The 23585-nt window shown below is 39.2% G+C and overlaps 2 long non-coding RNA genes across 3 annotated transcripts in view; one reads left to right on the top strand and one right to left on the bottom strand.

Moving 5' to 3' along the window:
* Positions 1 to 23585, bottom strand: part of LOC114133831 (uncharacterized) — a 53517-nt gene that overhangs the window by 28508 nt on the left and 1424 nt on the right. For both annotated transcript variants that reach the window (XR_003593287.1, XR_003593286.1), the window contains exon 2: positions 21854 to 21985. This is a non-coding gene — a long non-coding RNA (uncharacterized LOC114133831). The remainder of the gene's footprint in view (positions 1 to 21853; positions 21986 to 23585) is intronic.
* On the top strand, positions 9456 to 11366 carry LOC114133833 (uncharacterized). The gene is made up of 2 exons (XR_003593289.1): positions 9456 to 9654; positions 10393 to 11366. It is a non-coding gene; the product is annotated as an uncharacterized LOC114133833 (long non-coding RNA).

The following is a 23585-nucleotide window of genomic DNA, read 5'->3' as shown; positions in this document are numbered from 1 at the left end:
CTCTGTGCTGAACTGCAGGCCCACATTCATCTGAACCTGAGTGGAAAGCAGCAGAGCAGCTTCATCATTAGAAAACCATAATCCAAACAAGCTGGAGTGACACTGTAAACCTGTATGTGCCACTGGTCTCATTACACTAACTGATTATCGCCGCATAAAACGCTACCTGCCTGAGGAAAGCTGTTCATCCTGAATGGAGGAAATTATGTACAGTTATTTTTAAGCACGGCAAGTTTATTTGCGAAAGAGTCGGCTGCTGTTAATCACTGATAGACTTCCCCCCCCCAAAAAAAGTAGGTGTTTGCAGAAAATCAAGCTAAATTAATATTTCATCGCTTTCAGCATCAACAAATGGAGCAACCCGATTCCGACAGCTGGCTGCAGAGAAACCCCTACAGAAAGTTTGGTGATATTTTTCTGCAAACATTTAGGTTGGAGCGGGCACAAATACAAAAATCACAACTTGACAACAGACGTTAAATTCTGGTTTCTGTAGCTCTGGAGGCAGCATTATGTGTTTTAGAGCCTCTTACTGTCATTTCACCGCTCAATAAAGTAACTATGCTAACTTAAGTTATTTAAAAAATGGTATACATAACAAAAATTACTTGAAATAAATTTTACATAGTAACTTAACTCTTTAAAAACTCGGCTTCCGGAGGAGGCTACAACAGGCTCCTGTGTTAACTTTTTAACAACATTTTTACCAGTGTTTCACTGAGAAGTAGATCATATAATGAGTTCAGCAGTTCCACCAGGTGTTTGCTAATTGCTGCTGGCTAGTCTGAAGGAGCTGCTATGCGAGGTGGAAGCGTAGAAACTGCAGCTCTGAGGTGGAGCTGCGCCTGGAAGGCGGGGCTACGTCCACCCAGGCGTTTTGCACAGCTGGATGGTTGCCATGGTGATTAAATTATGCATGAAAGAGTCAAGGCAACACTCCAGGTTTGTTTTTGATAACATTATGACAAGATGTAAAGCTCAAAAAATGGGATTTTACACAATACTGCTCATTTAAGAGAGGCGTCACATGAGATACAAAACTCAGTCAAAATGCGCATTAATGAGGGCTTGGTGGGAGGAAACAGCACAGTTATAAGGGAGAAAGCAAAATATTGAGATAGAACTTAAAAAGATAAAGCAGAGACAAAAAAGATGAGGCGACACATAATCCTGGAGGCTTCATCAATCACTGGGAGGGGAACTCCGCGGCTTAAAGTCCCGCTCCGCTTTTGTCATTGACGAAAAATGGCTTTCCGCGTAAAAAACGAGCACAATCACGCGCACACGCCGCAACCCTGTATTGATTTTTACGGCGGCTGGTGGGTAGCGAAGGCAACGCTCTCAGAGCAGATGTCTAATGGTGTTTAGAGACTCTCCACTTTATCAAGCCAGGCCAGCACTGACAGTTAGATGCTGGAGGGCAATTAAAATTAAAGCCTGCCTGATTAGAATATCATATTCATCTGGATGGTAATTACTATGTCTGGCTCCGTATAAATAATTAATTATGCAAAACCCATGCAGCTGCCACTGGCTAGAGTTAACTGACTTTCTGTCAACGTCTCACAGTTCTAGAAAGGATAAAGAGATTTGGGAAATAAGCTCTTTAGCTGCTATCTGGAAGCCCGCTGGGTGAGCGTGCAGCGCCCATTGAAACAGTGGCAGTCTGCCCTCTGTGTGCAGGTGGCTTCAGCAAGACTTTCAGCCTTTTCTTCTTCATTTCTAAAGAAAAATAAACATTAAAAAAAGAAAGATGGCTGCCTTTCTGCTTTCTGTTTGTAGTCTTTTACTCCTTGGTTTCATTTCAACTTGTTACAAAGAAAAGGAAAGGATATTTTTAGTGAAATAATCTAAAAGAAAAAATCCAAAGTATTTTTCTTTTTACAAAACTACAAACTTTAACTTACTTTTTGTGACAAAGTAGTCCATATCTGAAGTCAAAGGAAAAATAATTCATGTTTTTCACTTTGTTTTATAAAAATAATATCTAAAAAACTGATGTACATTTGCAGTTACCCCTCTGTACTCTGATGCCCCCAAAACAACTGGAAATCACCCACTAAGCTAACATGGTAAACATGCAGCCAGAGCTACGATGGACTAGTGGTTTCCAAGATGTGGCACGGGGGCCAGTTGAGGCCCTAGGAATAATTTTTTGTCCCAGACTGCAGTTTAAGTGTAACACAGATTTTGACTGGAAGATTTATTTCTTCTTGAATGGAAAATATTGAAAACGAACCAAAGTATTTCATTTTCTGCTTTCCATTTAGTATCGTAGTAATTAGAGCCTCAAAACGTTTTTACTCAATTTGTGCTCTCCCAAACGGTGGTTTTAGAAGAAAGTTCTCATTTTTGCTTCTATTTTAAGACTAAAAAACTTTTTCTAGATCAATAAAATTGAAAACATTCAGCCAAACATTTAGGAAACTGTAAACCATTCTGTCATTAAAGCAAATTTCTGAAACCGTTACCCAGACCTGCAATGATCTTAAAATATAAGATTTTAAGATTTCCTAATATCCAAAAATAGATTTAGCATTTTAAATTGGAAAAATACCCCCCTCTATGCGTTCAACTGTGGGTTAGAATAAATGATATCCATGTTTTTCCAATGGCCCAGTGAAAGTCTAGACCTTAATTCAGTTGGGAATTTGTGACCAGACTTGAAAATACATTTTCCGACATATTAACCTTCAAATCTTGATATATTTTGCAAATAGAAATGGGCGATAAAAAAAAGAAAAAGAGGAACAAAAGTAATCAGGAGCAAAAGTTGGTTTTATGGGGAAAAAAATCCTGACTCAAAGGGGGATAAATACAAATGCACACCACACTTTTCAGATTTTTTGTTTGTAAAAATTAGGAAAACAATGCATAATTTCCCATCTGCCTCTGAATTACAAACAAAGTTGTGCAATACTTTTATGTTAATCAATGTTTCTGGTTTTTTACATGACAACATGTGGAATATTTTTATATGGTTGTTTGAACAAACTAATGTAGAAAAGTAATCATTTTCTGCTCTTCCTAGATTATTTACTGCAGAAATCATAACATTAGGACAAAAACATGCAGGAAAGCAGGATTCTAGAGCCATCAATTTCCTCAAGATTACAAAATATCTTCTAAAATATTTAGATATAACCCAGTAATGATCCAAGTGAATGAGTTTAAGTTTCTAAGCACGCAAAAATAAACAATTAGCAAATGTTTAATAAATGAAGCTGAAATCATGTTCCTGTTGTACACTTCATTACTGTGACCTTCTCCAAAGACATCCATAGCTCTCAAATTAGCCCCATGCTGCTAAGGACGTTAATATGGTAATCAAATGCAGAAGGTTATATAAGCAGTGAAGGTTATTCCATTACATGGGGGACAATGAGGGCAAGAAAATTGAAAACAGAGCAAAAGCCCCCAAGATCACAGAGTATTTATCAACCTGTACATGTCTCCGTGGTTACACGCTCCTATTCACTGCCACTGCAGTTAACCAGAGGTCATTATACAGTAGAAGTATGGAAATATAAACAATGCTGACAGTTTAGAACATTCTGGACCAGAAAGGGCTTCCATCCAACATAAATCACAGATTAGACCCAGTTTTTATGAGTAGCGTAAATTTACGACGGCGAAGTAGGGCAGATTAAGAAAAAAAAAGAAAGTGAATTTCTGCAAAAATACTTAAATTTTGAGATCTCAGAAATTTTCTAGAAAACAAGGAAATTTCTTAGTTTGAAAAGTCAAACATTTTCCAAAATTTTTTTATTGATCTCAGACATTTTTAAACATAACTTAAAAATTTCGGAGTTTGAAAAGTCAAAAATTGGCAAGAAAAACTTGATTGAAAAAAAGAAAAAGATTGTTCTGAGCTCCAAAAGTTGAAACATTTTGAGAAAAAACTAAGAAACATTAAGATTAATGTCAGAAATTTTTCTAAACTTTTGAAACTCTGAAAATTTGCAGAAGATAAAAATTTTTGACATTTGAAACTCAGGAAAAAGGGTTTTCTAGAAAATTTCTGATGTTTATGTAAAAATTTCAAAGATTTCCTTCAAACATATTTTAAACTTGTAAAACTTTTTTTCTAAAAGATTTCTGAGATTAATCTCAACATTTCCGAGTTATTTCTTAAATTTTCTTGCCTATCTACAGCCCCTCATACGCCGTTATATTATCTCCACACTTTAAACACGATAACAATCTGAGTTTGATTGAGCGGACGTTCACTACAACCTGTGACATCACAGTTCCTGCTTTGGGTCTGAGTCTGGATGAAACCTCCTCAGATTCATTTCCCAGCAGCTCAGTGTTGCTTTCTAATTAGAGCAGACAGACGTATGAGATGAAGCGTTTGTAAGCTTTGCATTCAAGGCCAGTTTTTCCATCAGCACTCATTGAGGCCTGGCACTGGTGTTTGTTGTTTCACTAACGTTGCTATTGATTTTAAGGTTCCAGTGACCACTGGGATCAGCGGGATAATTGTTTTCAGCAATGTTTTACTTGATGTATGCGTGTTTTCCTCCGTAGCCTGGAGGACTCTGTGATGAGCGAGGCCTTCTTACATGCATTCTTTGATAATTGTTTCACAGTGGGAGTCTAGGTGATTATGGAGATGTGAATGCACTGTGGGCCATAAGCTCCAATTAAAACAACGCTGTGCATCTCGCTTTGAGAGGACGTCCAAGTGGATTCAGAAAAAGTCAAAATGTAAGACTTTGTTTAGACCGGATGGGTTCAAACGTTTGTCATAAGGGCTAAAATCAAGTCCAATGGAGTTGTGTGCCAAAAACACATGGGGAAAAATAAAAACAAAATACTGATTTTTAAAAAATCTACTCAACAGTAAACTAAGCTGCAATATGTTAAATGAGTAAAGCAGTCCATTTTGTGAATTTTGAAAGATGTTAATGGCAAATAGTAGAATTTTATTTTGTCGATTCTGAGCTATTAGTTAAAGCCAAGTTTAATAAATTTATTAAAAGAACAAGTGTGTTCATCAGAGCCTATAGTAACAAAAGCCTCGCTGTTAAATACTTTGTGAAGCCAACATTTTCTTTCGCCAGATTTTAATTTGTAATAATTCTGCAATTTTTAAAGATAAAATGTCTTCATCTACATGCAACGGGCTAGAAAATTAGTACGTTTCTGCCGTTGTGGTAAAACTACAAATAACCTAAAAGAAAATTGATTTTGCAATTTAACGGCTTGAAATTGGACCTCTGTCTCTTTAAGAAGCTCCTACTCTTTGACACTCCAGCGTTCTGCACGTCATCGCAACAATAATCCTCCCGGATGCCATTTACAATCGTTCTTTTGGTCTGAAAAATAGTTCATATGATGAGTTCAGCGATATCCAGTTCCACCAGATGTTTGATAATTGCTGCTGCCGCTAGTCTGAAGGAGCTGTGTGGGAGAGTCCTGGCATGGTGCTTTGTAGGATTTTTTCTGCCACGGGAGATTCAAGGATTCAAAGCAACACTCCAAAATGGTTTTGATTATAAAATGACATTATAAAATGATATAAAGTTAAAACAAATTTAATTATTTCTCTCCTAATCGTTTATTACATTACTACGTTGTGTTTCTGTCTGAGGAACTGTGACCTGATGCCAGAATAGGTGCGGATTGTTCCCATCTGCTTGAATTGCTGTTTGTGTCTGCATGCATTTACTGAAATTTGCTTTGTAAATCCAGAGCAGAAATAAAGTGAATAATGGTTCAAAAACAGCTGCAAAACTGGAAGAGATTCCCAGTTAAGGTTCAAACACAAACAAGGATTGATAGTTTCCTTTGATTTTATGAATTTTGAAGGAGAGAAAACTGAGCTGCTTTTCCTTTTGTCTGCTGTTGCGTGTAAAAGCAGAGAGGAACGGCAGCCCACGGCTTCATCTGGGCTCCTGGAGAGGCACCTGGTGCTGCTGGCACGCCGGACCTCATCAGGAGGGAAGAGGATGAAGTTTTTGTCTCTGTTTACAAGGTCACAGCTGCCTCTCCGGTGGCCTGCTCCGCCTCGTCTGGCATCGGGGTGTGTGTGTGTGTGTCCTCTGTTGCCACCTTGCATGGTTTAAAGCAATCTCTGATGGCTTTTTTAGGCAACATGTTTGCACATGTCATCACCCCAACACAGACAAGACACTGAGAAGCAGTGGGAATCTGTCCCAGTGGGAGGAAAGGATTACAAGCTAAGGTGAAGAAGTGGACCTGCGACATAAATATGTATCCTACATGAGTGGCAGCGGCAGCTTTAAAGATCAGATCTGTTTATTCAGTGGGTGATTGAAGAGCAGCAGACGCTGGAGCAACAAGGAGTCTTCAGATCTTTTCCGTTGTGTCGGGAACACAAAGACACGGACACAACAAGTGCTGATGGGAAGGTGTGTCACCCGGCTTTGCAACAGTAAGAAGAAAAACAGTTATGTGAGCAGAAAGAAATGTAGATCCTCGCACTTTTTCTTTTTCATGATCACTGTTATATGGGCTTGGTTGAGCACCTGCTGTGGGGAGATATTGACTGCAGGAACAGGAAAAGCGGCTGGGTGTGTGTGTGGGTGTGTGTGTGTGTGTGTGTGTGTGTGTGTGTGTGTTGGACAGAGGGTGCCGTCAAAGCTCTCCTGTATTCCTTAGCATGAATGCTAAAAGACTTGAATCCTCCCTGGCGGGAGACTGAGCAGAATGTTGTTTGAAGACATGGGAAGAAAAGCCAAGAAAGGCCAAAATACATCAAGACTGTTTCATGTAAGATATGAAATTTGCATTGAGCCTTTTCAAATGGGGCCTTTTATGTCTGAGAATGACTGACAGCCATAATAGCCAGTCTACACACAGACAGAGGAGAAGAGGAACGGGCAGAGAGCCAAACCTGAGAATACAGCCAGCAAAATAAAGCAGAGTGTTAGACTGGAACATTTCAGTTCAACACGGCTTAGAGCGCCGACACAACAGAAGCTCCTTCTCTACGTTATGGCAATGGACACAGAGAAGAAAACACAATAAATATGTTTTGGTTCCAAAAGTAAAACTGTTTTCACTGTAACAAACCCATAAACTAAATACAAGAAAAAGGAAATACATCGTTTCTTCCTCTTTTTGTGCAAGAGAATTGAAGAAAAACTTTGCAATGCAACTTAATCAGTAAAATGCTCCTGAACATAAAGCATTTTTCTTTGCTAGGATATAGCTTGAATCGTTATAAACAGGTCTGCAACTAATGATTATTTCAATAATCTGCTTAATGCACCCTTGATCATTTTCTAACATCAACATGTGAAAAGTTCAGGCCTTTTTGGCTGACTTAACATCAATAGGTTTACAGTGTAATCTGTTTATTTTTGTAGACTAATCGATTAATAAATAGATAGCAAAATGTGCTAAAAAGGAGACTTCAGAGAATTTGAATATATTACTATACTACTTGTGGAGTTCTGGGTAAAACATTTTTACAGACCAAGAAGGTGTTTATATTATTGTAAATGAAAAATGTATACATTTTTGTGCAGTTTTGTCTTAACATGTTATTCTTTCAGCAAATGACCTTTTTGTGAGTCTCTAGACTCAAGTTGACAATCGATTATTAAATCAGTTGACGATTATTTCAGTAATCGATTAATCATAATTAATCATTTCAGTTCTTGTAATAAACAGCAACAAGTCTAGTTTTCTCACAGATCCATAAAGTTCTGAGATGATTGTGTGTTCACAATATGCAAACAGACCACTACTATAAATAAGTATAAATTATCAGATGTCTCAAACAGAACTTGTTGTATCCAAGTCATGCAAGATAAATAATTTGCTGATTTTTGCATGATTATGCTCCATTTTGATATGACTTGTTGATAATTCAGATACTTCTGTCATCATTTGGACTTTTATTGTGAAGTTTTGCAGCCCTGGTAGGAGAGAGAGATTTCCTGACAAATATAGAGCAAAGCAGCTTTCAGCTGGCCAGGCGTAGTCAATGATTCTACATCATATAAAAATGCTGAGGGCTCACAATGAAAAAAGATAAACATAATTTTCTAGAGCTACGTCTTGAGATTTTTACTGATAATTATTAACAACATGCATGTTTTCTGGTATGTGTGTGTACTTTGGTCAAAACACACTGCATCTTCCAATCACACAAAGCTGAAACTGGAAGTTGACACCATAGCTGGGGTGGTATGAAGAACCAGCAGACTGTAACCAGCCTCAATAAGGCAGAGCCCGGAGGATTCAGTGTGTCATTTACACATTGTTGATTCCAATCAGACCTGCACCAACATGCTGGGGATACATGGAAAAACCATGCATTTACAATCAGTGTTTAGTCATAATTCAATGCCTCTGGAGCTGGTGTGTTTGTGGTAACGTCCTCCTGCTGTTCTGTCAAATCTGTTTGAGGCAAAAGCAACATTCAATTTCCAACTGCAGAGCAGGCAGCATAATGTGCAGCCACCACAATGCGCCGCGTTTCATCCCTACGTTATGAGGTGTTTCTGAAAAAAAAAATGAAACAGGAACAGGGCCTGCTAATTGGAGCGGTCACGCTTCCTGGTTTCCATTAAAGTAATTGGCATATCAATTTAGCACATACATATTTTGTAGAAACACATGCAACTGAGCTGTAAATGACATATGAAGGCAATAATATGCAGAAGCTAACTGATATAAAACCATCAGCTAAAAAGTAAAAAAGCCTTTTTTATTTCATGTAATTATGCAGACTTTAGCTACTGTTCAGGATTTTTCTATAATTTGTGTGGGTTCTGAAATATTTTTACACTAAACAATATTTTTTACACAATTGTTGGACCACATTCTTATTTTTTTCTTTTTAACACTTTTAAAGATTTTTCGTTCTGGATTCTGTGCAGGAAGGATTTTTTTGCAGATTAACTATAGAAACAGGACAAGTTTGTTTTTTTTAACAGCTGATCAACATCTCAATTAACACCTAAACTTTGACTCCAGATCCCACATGAATTAAAGAGCAGATTGGATGCAGAGCTGCAGCAAAGCAGAGAGAAACAAAAAATTCACTCTCTTCCATTGATCATAATGGGGAATGTAAAATCGTTGGAAAAGAAAATGGATGAACTTCAAGCGCTCACAATGAAGTATTATATGTTTAGAGCTAAAAAAATGGTGTTACTCGCTTCTACCCTTCCCAGGTTCCAACAGTTAGTCTGCTCCTCTCCCAGAGAAAATGTTGGATTTGTTTTATGTCAAACATGCATACACCTCCTTTGCAAAACCTCCACTTGACAAATCATATCAAATTCCTTTTCTCACTTGCTTATTGCATAAACTTCTTGTTCACAGTAAAACTACAACAATAGCAACTGCATGAAAAATCCTCAGAGGGAGCAGAGGAACCTCTTTGGGGTTATTTTGAGGTTGCAGACTGGGATGCAGTCTCCCTGCCAAATGGATATGGCATCAAAGCCATGACTGAGTGTGTGACTGAATGTCTAAAGGACCTTCCCCCCAAAACAGAGACATGCTTCTCCAATAACAAACCCACGATCGCCAGAGACCAGAAGGAAAAAGAGCCTTCAGGGAGTAATTCAGAGCACAAAACAACGCAAGTCAAGAATAAACACGATAAGGAGACGAACAGGAAGAAGGCGGAGAGCTAGCTTCAGAAGAACATAAAAGATGTGTGTTCAGGTAGGTGTGTCACCATAACAAATTCATCCGGATGATAAAGTTATGGGGATAAACTTCAATATTGTAGTTTTGAGACCATTTTCAAGTAATATAATGATAATGGCATAACAATAACGCAAGAACACATTCTCAAATATCAATAAACTTTAAATTCTAATGAACATTTAACTCTGGAACTGGAAGACATTTTAAATATCCAAAATGAATAAACAACCAAAACAGAAACAATAAATAAAATGAAATCTCTGAAGTCTCTGTAAACAAAATGTCCTTCAAAAAGAGAGCAGACTGAAGACTCTCCATCCAGTTTCTGGTAAAAAGAAAAAGCAAAGAAAAAATGGAAATTGTTGAGCTCTTTTTAATTTATCATGTGATTAATCAATTTATTTATTGTGACAGTCGACTTAACATTTAGACAAAGATTAGGCTTCTAAAAATCACCTTTAATTATTCATTGAAGAAACTTGTTTCATTTAATTTCCTTATAGAAATTATATAGAGGTAAACTGGCTTCAAGTGATATGGTAATTTTGAGGAAAAACATTGTATACTCTCATTAGTAATCAGTGTTAATGTAGCAATATTATGCAATTTTGCATTTTAAAACTTCATCCAAGGTTGCACTAAATGTATAAATGCCTTCTGTGAGCAAGGTCTGTAACTCCAAGTGGAGTTTATTATAATTATAATGTAATTTTTTTTTCTCTCTCTCTCCAAGATAGCTGCTTTGCTCTTCAGCCAGTATTCTGGCTCGCTGACGTGTGTCTTGGCTCTTCCCTGCATTCCTTGAATGCTTGTTGGAAACATCCCACCAACAGTCACCTGATGTTGGTGGTCTAATGGTCTGGATGACCCTGCGGAAACGCCGCCACCCTGGATCTTTCCCATCTGCCGCATGCTGGATGCAGAGAATAATCTGCTGATGTCCTTGAACAGAAACGACATCACCATAACCGTGACTGTGGGCAACGATGTGATTAAAATATGTGAGCTCTGGCAGAGATTTATGAGAGAAAGGGCAACGGGGAAAATTCACAAATTTTAAACAAAGAAGCAAAACCACAAGATGGTTTTGACCTGCAGATGCACTTTGTAAATATTTTTACATATGGACTTACACTTCAGGTGCATTTGTGTGCTTTTGATCAGAGATATATGCATAACGTAGTAAATTCTGCTAATAAAACATGTTTTAAGTCATTTAAAGAAGGAAATGTAAAGTTAGTGCCTCAGTGCAATCAGCTCGGTTTGCAGTGCTGCTGCTGGCTGCACTGATGCCCTTCAGCTAGAAGGTCCAGGGTTTGAATCCCAGCTGGGGTTTTTCTGCATGTTCTCCTTGTGCATGTTTGGGTTATACTCCGGCTTCCTCATTAGTCTTCATTGTCCATCATGATTATCCGTCCATCTGTTACATACTGACTGCTCATACCCTCTCAGCAGTACTAAACAAGGCATATCCTTGTTAAAAAATAATTTGCTTAAATTATTTTTAAGCAAATTGTGCTTAAAATAATTTGTTTAAACAATTTTATGATTAATAGCAGCTTATTAGCAAATAGCAGAAGCCGTTTGATTTATGGTATTTCATAGCAGCTTATCTACACAACTATGAACTAGAGGTTTGTTTATCTTTTTGATATTGCAATAATACGTTGCTGTGCTTGACATGAGATAACTAGTGAAATATAACATTACATGCATACAGAAATAAATACTGTCCCTGTGTTTTAATTGTTTCAATATTTTTGGTGAAGTAAAGCTAATTTCCTTTCAGTGTAGCAGCTCTACTGTGATTCCATAAAATTGTAATTGTATTAACTGGGTTGTGCAGGCAGCTATCTGAAGCCTCCATGCTGCTGCATTATCCCATTTACCACCAATCCTTTTGCAGCAGTTGAAAGGATGAGCGTGTTGGTTTGGGTTGGATCACCTCCAACGCCTGCTGGTGTTTCTTCTACTCCACTTCCAGATCAGTTTCAGACCGCGGCCTGAAACCCCGTCTCTTCACCAGGATCTGACTTTTCTCAGTCTGCATGAACCTGGCATAACAGTTTATATAAGCTGAGAGGAAAGAAAATAATGATTTCTATCTTTACTTTCTCATTGTTCTAAATATCATGGTGCGAATCTAGCTCCTCTCCAAATGCAGTTTGCTCTGAATCGTAGCTTGCACCAGTTGGAACAACATATGTAATCGTAAAATTAACCAATGCTAAAACAGAGGTGCATGCATGCCAGAGCAATTTGCACAAACGCACCATGACCGCCGTAATACGCGCCCATATGGAAATTCTAACATGTGCTGGCTAGCCACATAAACACCTGGTGCTGGTGTAAAATGAAAGACTCCCACGCACGTCTTGAACATTCTACACCATAACTGCATCTCAAATTTACAGAGCTAACAAAATAACTGTTTAACTGTCACATTAAGTGGAGCCTGAGATTGTCCCAAACAGATGCTAGCGCCAAAAGAATAAGTGATGAGGAGAACGTGTTAGCTTGGAGTGCGACTGTGCAATCAGTTTTCAGATGGAAGTGTTGAGCAATAGAAATGGATGGACTGGTGGAAGGAGGTGAATTACTGCGGGGAAGTCAAATACATTACACAACATATGGAATAACTGCTGAAGAAAATACCGACGTTCCTGCACATTTTGGACGTCAACATTACAGTGGATGTGAAATTTAATTTTAATTTTCATGAGGGACATTGCACATTAAATTAATATTTCTGTAAATGCACCAGAATTAGCCAAAAAACTATTTTTCAAGCGTTGCTTTCTTAGGGAACAGCTAAACTCTGAAAATACTTTGGACCTCCTCTAAAAATGCTCATAATCACCTATTTTAATACTTTAAACACCAAATATTCCTTAATATGCATTAATGTGGTACTCCACAAAAGCTAACACAGTCTTCCTTTTCTGCAGCCAATCAGCACCAAGGGAAAATTACATTTGTTAAAAGTGGTCTGCAAAGAATATGCAAGTACTGAACCACCAAATAGCACTGTTGCCTTGCAGCAAGAAGGTCCTGGGTTCGATTCCCAGCCCGGGATCTTTCTGCACAGAGTTTGCATGTTCTCCCTGTGCATGCGTGGGTTCTCTCCAGGTACTCTGGCTTCCTCCCACAGTCCAAAAACATGACTGTTAGGTTAATTGGTCTCTCTAAATTCTCCCTAGGTGTGAGTGTGTGTGTGGTTGTGTGTCTTGTCTGTCTCTGTGTTGCCCTGCGACAGGCTGGTGACCTGTCCAGGTGACCCCGCCTCTCGCCTGGAACGTAGCTGGAGAGGCAGCAGCACCTCCCGACCCCACTAGGGACAAGGGTGTTAGAAAATGGATGCATGGATGGATGAACCACCAAATAGACAAAGGACCTCTGTATATAATCTATCACTTACATTTTCAGAGTTAATATCTTTTTTAGCTTATTTTAAATAATAAAAACCTCATTTAATGTGTAAATATTCTTATACTTCAAATTCTTGTTCTTCAAATTATATAATTTTATTTAATCACACAAAATTAAATAAACTCAAACTCAAGGAATTACCAAGAATTTATGGCAACCATTTTACAAAAGTTAAGGTTTAACTATGAAACCTGCAAAAGCGAACGCAGGGCTGTATACAGTATGTATGACAAACACCCAGATGGAAGGAGGACTGAAGGAAGTAAGAAAGGAGGAACTGAATGAAGCGAAGTTTGAAGGAGGAATTGGATGAAGGAACGATAGATGGAGGGAAACATCAATAGATCAAAGAATAGATGGATGGATGCTCCTTTTAAAAATTGAATAGAGAACAAAGGTTAGAAATAGATCAATTTTTCAGCTCTGTTTTTCTTTCATGTCAAAGTTTCTCTGTTCAGTACCACACTCTTTAAAAAGCTCACTGGCAGACGTCTGCTATAACATGCTAGAAATACCTAAACTGCTCATAAACCATCATTTTCAGCCAATATAAAAGAGGATGCTGGTGCATGTTGTTGAAAATCAACTCATTTAAAACTGATTTATATACAATTTTTTCATGTGGAAACCTTAATGCCTCCACCAATCACAGCGGGAAAAGGACAGATTGGCTTCTAATGGCTATCCAATACCTTGCTGCAGTTCACCTATGTGTTGTTTAATAAGGTGAACTGACCTTTCATCATGGTTATAAATCAATGACATTCTCCATGCTGGAGCATTGCATGCAGATGCATAATATTATCTTCCTGTTTGCTCATGAACACACATACGCGCACACGCCCACACACGCGCACACACACACACACACACACACACACACACACACACACACACACAATTCCACATTTCTATCAACATTAGAACTTTGTATTCACTTCCATTCATCTTAGTAAATGCATTTCCAGCATAGTCCTACCCCTAACCTTAATTTAGGTTAGGGTTACGTTAACAATAACGTTATTGTGCCTCTAATCCTAATCCCCAACTCTAAAAAGGGGTTCCACTGCAATGGGACCGGACCAATCAGTCTTCAGAAGGTTGGTAAACATGCTAGAGAAGGTCCTAACTAGAATAGGTAAACGAGCACACACACAAAGTCAAACTTCAAAATAAATGCGTACTTCATTGCCCCGTTCCTTACACATGTGCACTGATTTTCTTTACACCAACAGTCTTGCAAACAAAGTGCTTTCAGCCCCAATGCCAGTGATGAAATAAAGGAAACTAATTTCCTGTAGTGACAGTACAGTTGTGGATGTGTCTGAAATTACCTCAGCCAGTGTGAGGGGCATAACAGAAACAGATGAACAAAGATTGCACTTGATTGCAGGTAAATTGTAGACGTTGGCGTTCGCCACCTTTGATGTTGTTTTTGAAAGAACCTGCTGGCCTTTCAGTCTGTGATTACTGTCCCTTTTGCTGAGGCATAATGGCCGAGGTGCAGCTTCGTAATGAAAGCATTACCAACAGCAGAGCAGAGTAACAACCGCAACGTCCAGATTCCACTCATTTACCTCCCAAATAATCCTTCACCTCACCCCGCAGCAGCGGCAATAACCACAAAATCAAAAGTAATGCTGTCTCATCTGTCAGAGAAAAACAATATAAAAGCAATGTATTTCTTATTATTCTGCCTCGCACGCTGAATCCCTTTCTCTATCTTTGATCACTAAAGTACAGCCCTGAAGCAGAGCACTTTCTCCAAATTGCAATTTATTTTTGCATCATCAACACAAAAGAAGAGGCAATAAACTCTCACAGTGTGCCTAGAAACACTTTCTTCTCCTGGGTTCTGCCACAGGCCCAGATAGAAACATAAGTCCACACATGGCTGTGTTTCTGTGGAGGGGGAGGAGGAGTGGGAGGAAGAGGAGAAGGTGGGGTATTTGGAATACGTTCCCCGCTTCTCTAATAAGCCACCGGCTTGATGCCACGGTTCTCCTGCATGGGAGGAGATAAGAACTGGCAGAGCGGTGGTGTGGGCTCCCATCGAAACCCAGTGTGCCGCTAAGCCCCCTCACCGCCCCGAGCAGAACCTCAAAATGAGCACACACACAGTAGGTGCACCGGCACACAGGATACAATGGCAGCCCACAATGAGGTAACGTTATGATTACAGATGCAAGAGCACAGACGGCGCGCTGGGAATATGAGGTGGAGGCAGAGCGGAGGGAAGCAGGGGGTGGTAGGGAGGAAAAGGGAGAAAATAACAAGTGTTAAGTCCACTGAGACAGCATTAAAAAAGCACAAAGCTCTGGTTGTTGTTCAGAAAGAGTGAGACTACTGAACTGAGGAATCCCCACTTTTTTCCTTATTCTTACTCCAGCAAGGCTCTTCCCACAATCGGTTAATTTCTTTTTTTATAGGAATTTATTTTTATATGCTTCAGCAACTGTAGTAATAACTTCACTGAAGAGGAGAAGCAGTTTGAATTTGTGAGGGCGAATGGGAATCATTTGCATATCAAACCGTGTTATTCGGACCACATGGGAGTTAAACTCTCTTCTTTAACCAGACGAGATTAACCCCCATGCAAATGCAGCAGATGCCAAACTCTAATAAATCAGCACATAACAGAGCCTGCATCTGTGGAAGACATTGTTATGAAGGCCATTCCACACTTCTCCTATCTTGTCCTCAGTAATTGCAACACTGTTGCTTGTCCATCTGTGGAGTGATTTGTGAGGAAAAAAACAGGTATAAACTATTCTATTAGAGCAACAGCAAAGTGTAAAAAAATAATTTCAGCCTCATTTGCATTTTAGTGGTGAGTGACCATTAGCTGCAAGTCCAAAAAATTGCCCAGGGCCATCATTATACATCCTGTCATTCAGTTTTCATATATTTCCAAACACCAAAGTATTAAACTTACAAAGCTTCGTTTTGTAGATAACAGTGTTGTGTGGTGTAAAAAGTCAAAATCTCCTATTTGCAAATGAATTCCACATTTCTAGAATAAAAAGTTTCTCAAATGTTTAGATACAGTTCTGTCTTCAGTTTTTGAAATCATGTAAATTCATTTGTTTTTAATTAGTGGTTTTACAAGCAAATCGGATTTGACTGTTCACTTTCATTTATTGCTTTTACTCAGGTTCCCTGTGAGAATTTAGTTTAGAAAAGGTAACATCTTATTTCATGCAAATATAGCCCCATAATTTCCAAACATATTCATGTTTTTTTAAATATTCTCAGCACTTGTTAGGGTTAAAATGTGTTTTATGTGTTTGTGAAATATATCTCAAAAGTTCCTAATGAGTTATCACTTTTGTTAATGAAGAACGTCAGAAGACTTTGAGATAATCCATAATCACTTGTACCTTTCAACATTGACTCATGTGTTGAATTTTTCATCTGAACCAGTGTTATAAGAAGAGTAATGTTAAAACAATCATTAGATAATATTTTCTCGAGGGTAAAATGACATTGTTATTATGTTTGGTCTTTCTCTAAAGTGAATCAGGTAAAAAAAACTAGAATTTGGTTTACTATTGACCATCTCATGTGACATGTCACTCATTTTACTCCTAGTCTACTTCTGATTGGCTAATCCGTCCCTCTTGACGACTCCTCTCCCAGAACACACTAATAAACATTCATCAAAAACTTCAGGTCTCCTGCAGTTAGAAAAAATATCTGATAGTGAAGGCGGACTAGTTCAAGCAAATTATCAATATTGCTGTCCGAGACCATTACTGCATAAAAATGGCAGCAAATGACCAATCCCACAACATTTTGCACAGAGATCTGTCAAAATAGATAAACCAGGGAATAATGCAGAGTTTGGCAGGTGGATGACTCTCCCAAACAAAATAACGTAATTTTTGTCTATGTCGATGAGAGCTGATGTCACACTTCGGATGATGTATGTGAAAAAAACTGAAGACATTACGGAGTTACATCACTAAATAAGACGCCATAACATGACTTCTCTTTGCTGGGTATGACAGTTGTTGTAATTTGATGTTTCTGTGTTAACTGCTGGAGGACTAAAGACATAAACAGATGCCTCCTGCTCAGAGAGAAAGCCAAAAGACTTATGGTGAAAACCTAATAGTGCAAGCTTCATACCATTCCTAAAGAATGGAGTCAGCTCCAGAGTATCATGGATGACTGAACTGGTGTATTTACAACAAGGTTCTTATTCTGCAGAAGCTGGGTTTGTCTGTTAACCCTCTGCTATCTTCTATGGTAGTAGACAGTTTTAAGGGCCATACTGACAGTCTAAAGCAGGGAAAATCCCCCTTAGGAATTCCCCTTATACCAGAGCCTCAGAGAGGGCTCCAACCAGGGGGGAGAGGAAAACTGAAAGACTGCAGAAAGAGCAGCAGGATTTAGGAAGAAACGAGCTACCCAGAGGAAACTACACAGGAAATGGATAAAGATAGCAAAACATAATATAAAAATTAAAACAGAGAGATTTTAAGCACTTGGCTGTCAGTAAAATCTTGTTTCAAACTCACCCTGAGCATGAGTTCATGGTCAGTTGGAGAATTAAGGGCTGAAGACAACAATAGATTTCATTTACAGAAACAGACTGGCTATGATATTTCTTAGGATATGACGCATTCCAGATCTGTAACATCCAGAGTAACTCTGATGAAGCTGGAATTAAAAAACACATCAGTGAGTAGATGATGTGGAAAAAGAGACTTTAATAATAAGACTTCCAAGATTCATCAATGATAATTTACATAAAAAGCGTAGGCCTAATTTTATGGAACAATCAAGCCCCTTTAAATGTTACTTCCACTCACTGACTGTTTTCAGAGGTACACCTTCCTGGGTTTTGGAGGATGACATTGCCATGTCTGAGCAAGAAGAGGTTGGCTCTATATGAATCTTAAAACGTTGGTAAAACACATTGTTAGGGATATTCTGTGTCAGCAGCATACTGCATATTGCAACCTCAAAAGTAAAAAGTAAAAAATCTGATATAGCAATACCTGGAGCTAACAACATAAACTGCTGTAGAGCCGCAGAAAAGAGCAACAATAAGAGGATTCTGCAATTCCCTTTTGAATCCTGAAATTCTCAAGAGGCAACAAGGAGCAACGCTTAAGGGATTTTCCTCTTTTTTAAGTTATATTTTCATCTTTTTATCAGAGAGCAGGAAAATACACTCTTTTGTTTTGTTGGAATGATATTGTGACATTACAGTCAGAAAGTAGCACGGTTTGTTGTAGTTCATCTCCAGAACATATAGAGTTATCAAGTATCCTGATTGGAACCACAATTCCAGAAATATGAGCTATAAAACTGTGAAAAGTGTTTGAATATGGAGTATTTGTGCAAATGTATCTTTTGGGGAAAACTCCCAGGAAGAAAGTTTGAAAGGCTGAAAGTTGTACCTCTGGTTGAAGCATAGATCCAGTGGTTCATGTTATTGGAGAAATCAGTCATGTTTTAGGAGTGTGAGAGGAAACCAGGGTGCCCAGAGAGAACCCATAGATGCACGAGTTGAACATGCAAACTCCATGCAGACAGACCCCAAGATGAAATTTAAACCCAGGACTTTCTTGCTACAAGGCAACATTCTGCTAAAATTCTGCCAAAGGATGTTTGGTCTGTTTGCACCTCAAAAGTCATTCTATCTCCATACGTCCGTTAGTGGCCTCAGGGCTGCCGTCATCCTACCCACGACTGCTTGTTAACGGTTATGAAGGTCTCTGGGTCTGTTTTCTGAGGTTGCCGACAGCTGCAGAGGGAACTGGCTCTATTCCGCTATTCGCCCTGCCAGCGTCCCGTGCCAGCATCCAGACCAACTTGGCTGAGCTATGCCGCAAACTACAAGGAGGCCATCGACAACGGGAACTCATTCTCTCACCTCGACACAGAAACACAGACCAACAAGGGCACAGGAACAGGATACAAACATTTTACTGCAAACAGACTGGCAAGAACTAAAGAAACCTCTACAGAGTTTGAGGTAGCGGTGACTCAGAGGGGAGACACGGTCCACTTGCAATCAAAAAGTTGCAAGTTTGATTCCAGTGCACACCCAGCCCTCCCAACATATGCTAAGTGTCTTGGGGCAAGACTCTAAATTTAGCATTCTTATCTGGGCATTAGTGTTTCAATGTGTTGCTTAAGAATTTTAAAACCAATGTATAACTTTTTTACACTCATCAGCCATCTTGTTAGGTACCTTTGTTAAACTGTTTAATAGAAAGATGTGGTGAAATGACTTGCTGAACAATCGAGCAAGTCTCAGAAATGGGATTTAAAAGAATTTGAATGGTTGTGTATAGCAGACAAGCTGGTCCAATTACCAGGTACACCTTTGTAGTACTGGGATGGATCCACAAGATTTCAGACATATGTCCCAGAGATCTTCTATATCAAGAAAGCATCACGTTGTTGCTGCAGATTTGTTGGGTGATTCCAATGGTCTACCACAATCTAGAGGTACTTTACTGGACTGAGATCAGGTGACTGTGGAGGCCATTCGGATACAGTTTTTCCCATGTATAGAAGAAGAAGAATTACTTTATTCATCCCAGCAGGGAAATTATTTCGCAGTTACAGCAAGAATTTTTTATACACAGATTAACACACACATGACAGGAGCTGCGTCTGCAGGCAGCCAGCTGAGCCGGCGCTATTTTAAGGTCGTCGGGACCGGAAGTCGAACCCGTGACGTCCGCGTAGAGGACTAAGGCCTCCAAACGTGGGGCGTGCTAACCCCCTGCGCCACACAGCACGTTTAAGAAAGCAGTTTGAGAGGGTTTGAGTTGTGTGACACAATTGTCACACAACAGTTGTTAGAAAACTGTTCACAGGGGTTTGGGATCAGATACGAATCTGGAAGTACTTGTTTTACTAGTTCAAACCCCACATATATTTTAATATCCATTACTATGCACAGTGGAAACTGTCTTAGCACTACAGTAAAAGCTAATATCTACAATCTTCCTTCCTGCTCTTGGGAGTACAGCCAGTAAGTGCCAAGGAAAATGGTTAGCGTTCCTGGATTAACTGCTTTGCAAACGTCAGCCAGTAGAGAGCCAAGTAGCATTGCATCTAGGTATTTCAGCTTCCAACGATGTATTTTCTTTGGAATATTTTAGATATGCTTTACAAAAACATTTGCGAATAGCTGGATTTTCCATGAATAATTTGGAGTTACATTCCACAAAAAAAAGGAGAATCCCTGAATACTGTACCGCAACCAGGCGGAGGTCCACTGTACTGTGGTTATAAAGGAATGGAGATGGTCAGCAACAATCATTGGGTAGGCTGTGGGGTTCGTCAGGTCATCTGGTACTGCGGGACCCAGAGTGTGCCAAATAAAATATCCCCACACCATGACGTCACCACCACTAGGATAAGGCACAAGCTAGAATGGACCCCTGCCATCTGAGTAATGCCCCTCTAAGTCATCTTGTACTCTCTTGAGCAAGGCTTTCTTAACTGTGAGGGTAAGAAGAGTGAAAAGTGTCCACATGAATACAAAAAGTTATATCCCTAAGGTTCCATAAATACGCTGGTAAAGATATTAGATCTATATATATGTCACTTTGTGATTTAGTGGTAAGTTTTAAAATCATCAAGCCATAGTAACAAGCTATTACACGATTCATTTTGTAAACAAGTCTAAAAAAGGGGGAAAACTGCTTCACTCCCGTTATAAAACAACCTTCCATTATCTTCATTTTCAGGGGTAAAACTTTACAAACATTGTTTCAGGTCTGAAGCTTCCAGTCATCATTTTAAGGTGGCAAAATGCAGATCAGCTGCTGCACTGCTCAGAGACACTCAGGGTCTCATTTTGTCCCAAAGGGACTCCTCTCTTTGCCAGCCTTTTCCTGTGGCAGCGTACACGCATTTCCCCTACCCTCGCACCCTCTTTCATGGGGCCCCTTGGCTGTCATGCATATCAATGCTTTATGAGGGATGGAGGGGAGGGAACAGGAGTTTGAGAGGAGAGGTGCTGAGGCAAAGAAAGCATAGAGGGAGGATTGGGCAGTGCAGTGATGCCTGGGCAACAGTAGGAATCAATCAAGTCTTCAGGATTACTGCTCCACTGAGTTGTGATCAATAGATCCTGAACACTATCCCCTGAAAGACCTGACAGGGTAAATGAGGGTCCAAAAACTGTTCTCCACCCACTACCCTCCTCTCATCCCCACTCTCACTCTCTCCCAAATGCTTCCTTTGGTTTTTCCTGAACAGGGAAAAGCAAAGAGGCAAATATGTCAGGTTTGTTGGTAGTGAAGGGGGAAAGACTCTTTCCTGGTCCGGTGATTTTTAACAATGCCTGAGAAGTGTTGCATATTCAGCTGTGGAGAGCATCAATCCTCAGCCTTGGGGCTTTTGTACCTCTGGGTGCTCAGCTTTCTTCTCTTTGAAATAGTGTCAAAACTTTTTCTTTTTTAAGGGGCAGGGGTTGATGTATTTGGTTTTCACCCAAGGCAACTCACAGTCCTCAACACATCAGCATTTGAAGATAGACAAAGTGTAGGAAGAAAGACTCCAGGCAGGAAAGAAAAACATATATAGCTGATTTCTTTGAGTTATTTTTAATTTTCTTACTTAACATTCTGAGTACTTGTGTGTTGCTCTGTGATATTCAAATGATAGTGCCGCCTGATCTAAACAGTCTCTCTCCTGATTGACAGGAAGGTTTCAGACTTTGACACCAATCTCGTCAGATGTCAGCAATGATGACTTTGAATTTTGTCAAGACATATCGCCCTATCTTCAGTACATACAGCATGCTTACCTCTGCATTGCCAGCAGATGGCAGTCCTGTTATCCCGATCCGGGGTTGAGCCCACAAGCCTGCCGGCTGAGTTTTGGACTGTTCAGGATTTAACTATGTGGAAAAGCACCCTGGCACTCAAATGCCTTGTGGCTGTGGGGGAGACAGAAAGATGTGTAGAAAAATAGAGGCAGCCCAAATAACAGGTTCCCTGGCCTAGAGCCAATAAACTAACAAATACTCACACATGCTGCCGCATAATAATAAAGCACGCCATTCCTCTGTTAATAGGCAATCTGTGTTGCCATGAACATTTAGTCTAATAAATGTTACTGCAGTGTAAATGATGTCATAGGCTTGTCATTGTCTGTAAATTACGCTGCTGTCTCAGAATTGAAGTGTTATCAGAGATCTACCTTTTACCATGTTGTAAAGTCTTTCCATCAGAGCTCTAGCACCAGTTTTACATTAAATATACTTGTTGTTTTTATTGTCCTTATTTTTTCCATTGTTGAAACCCTCTGATGCTACAAAGTGCCTCTAATTTTTAACCCTTTGCAGGTAAAGCTTAAACCGTTGAGCTGAAGAAGCAAACAGAAGCGCTCTGCTCTGGCAGACCAGATCAACTTGAGAGGGAAAAAAGAAACTATAATTTTATTACAGCTGCAATGAGTGGAGCGAGGGACTTGTGTGGAGAGCGTGGCCTGACAGCAGAGTTTACCTGCAGACTTGTAGCTGTAATACTTCTGGTTAGGTATTTAGTTAGAGATTAATAAAAGAAATTATCTAATCTTCCTCATTAGACAAAGACAGTAATGTAACTGATTATATACCTCTGACTGACCCAGCTGACTCAGGTGAATCTCTGACTCTCTATACCATTTTGTTTTAAATCTTTTCAATAAACAGAAAAAAATCGGAAAGTTTCAACTGGATTCAGTCATAAAAGGTTCCATGTTTAATATATTTGCAATATGCTTAGAGTTGGCAGCAAAAGTATTCATACCCTCTTCAACTTTTCACGTTTCTTCACAGAAATCTTAAAGGAAACGAGTGCGTGATTCAATAGATCCACTGTCTGTGCTGGAGTCCCCAAAGACACAAGCACAGGGAGAACATTCACCATTTCATTTAATTGTGAAAACTGCCTAACTATTACCTGATTAAGAAAACAGAAGCTGTGTAATTTAGTCATAACACACTGAAGTAAGTGGTTGTAACAAGACAAATGTGAAAAAGTTTTAAGGATGTGAATACTTTTAGTGAAGTGCTATATTTAGTGGTTTATACTGTTTTTAATTGTGTTTCTTTTATTTGCTCCACATGTTAAAATAACACTGCAGTTAAATGCTTGCTGCTCTTTTTGGGCCATTTTGTGTTTTTAAGATCCATTTTAACCCAAACCTACAACTGACCCGGCAGAATAAATAGCTGGCAGAATATACAGTGACAGCTCATCTTTACTAGGGGACGAGAATTACAAAAGTCCAGTAATCAACAGTTTTTTTTAAGTCCATTTTCATACAAAGTAAAGTTTTTTCTCTGCAGGTGCTGTTGACCCCAGTCTCTCCTGCTCGGAACACATTTCATGCTATCAGCAGTTTTCAGCAGTGTAGGTGTTGTGGAGATGATGTATGGAGATTTACTCCTTATGCTGGAGAAGGTTTTCATTAAATGTGCTTCAGGATTGACTTTGCCCAAAGAATGTCAATGAAGTTTAATGGTTCAAAATGATACTGTTTGTATTCAATGC

The sequence above is a fragment of the Xiphophorus couchianus genome, chromosome 19 (genome assembly GCF_001444195.1).
Source record: "Xiphophorus couchianus chromosome 19, X_couchianus-1.0, whole genome shotgun sequence".
Taxonomy (NCBI): domain Eukaryota; kingdom Metazoa; phylum Chordata; class Actinopteri; order Cyprinodontiformes; family Poeciliidae; genus Xiphophorus; species Xiphophorus couchianus.
Note: the sequence above shows the minus strand (reverse complement) of the source record. Positions and strands in the feature narration are given on the sequence as shown.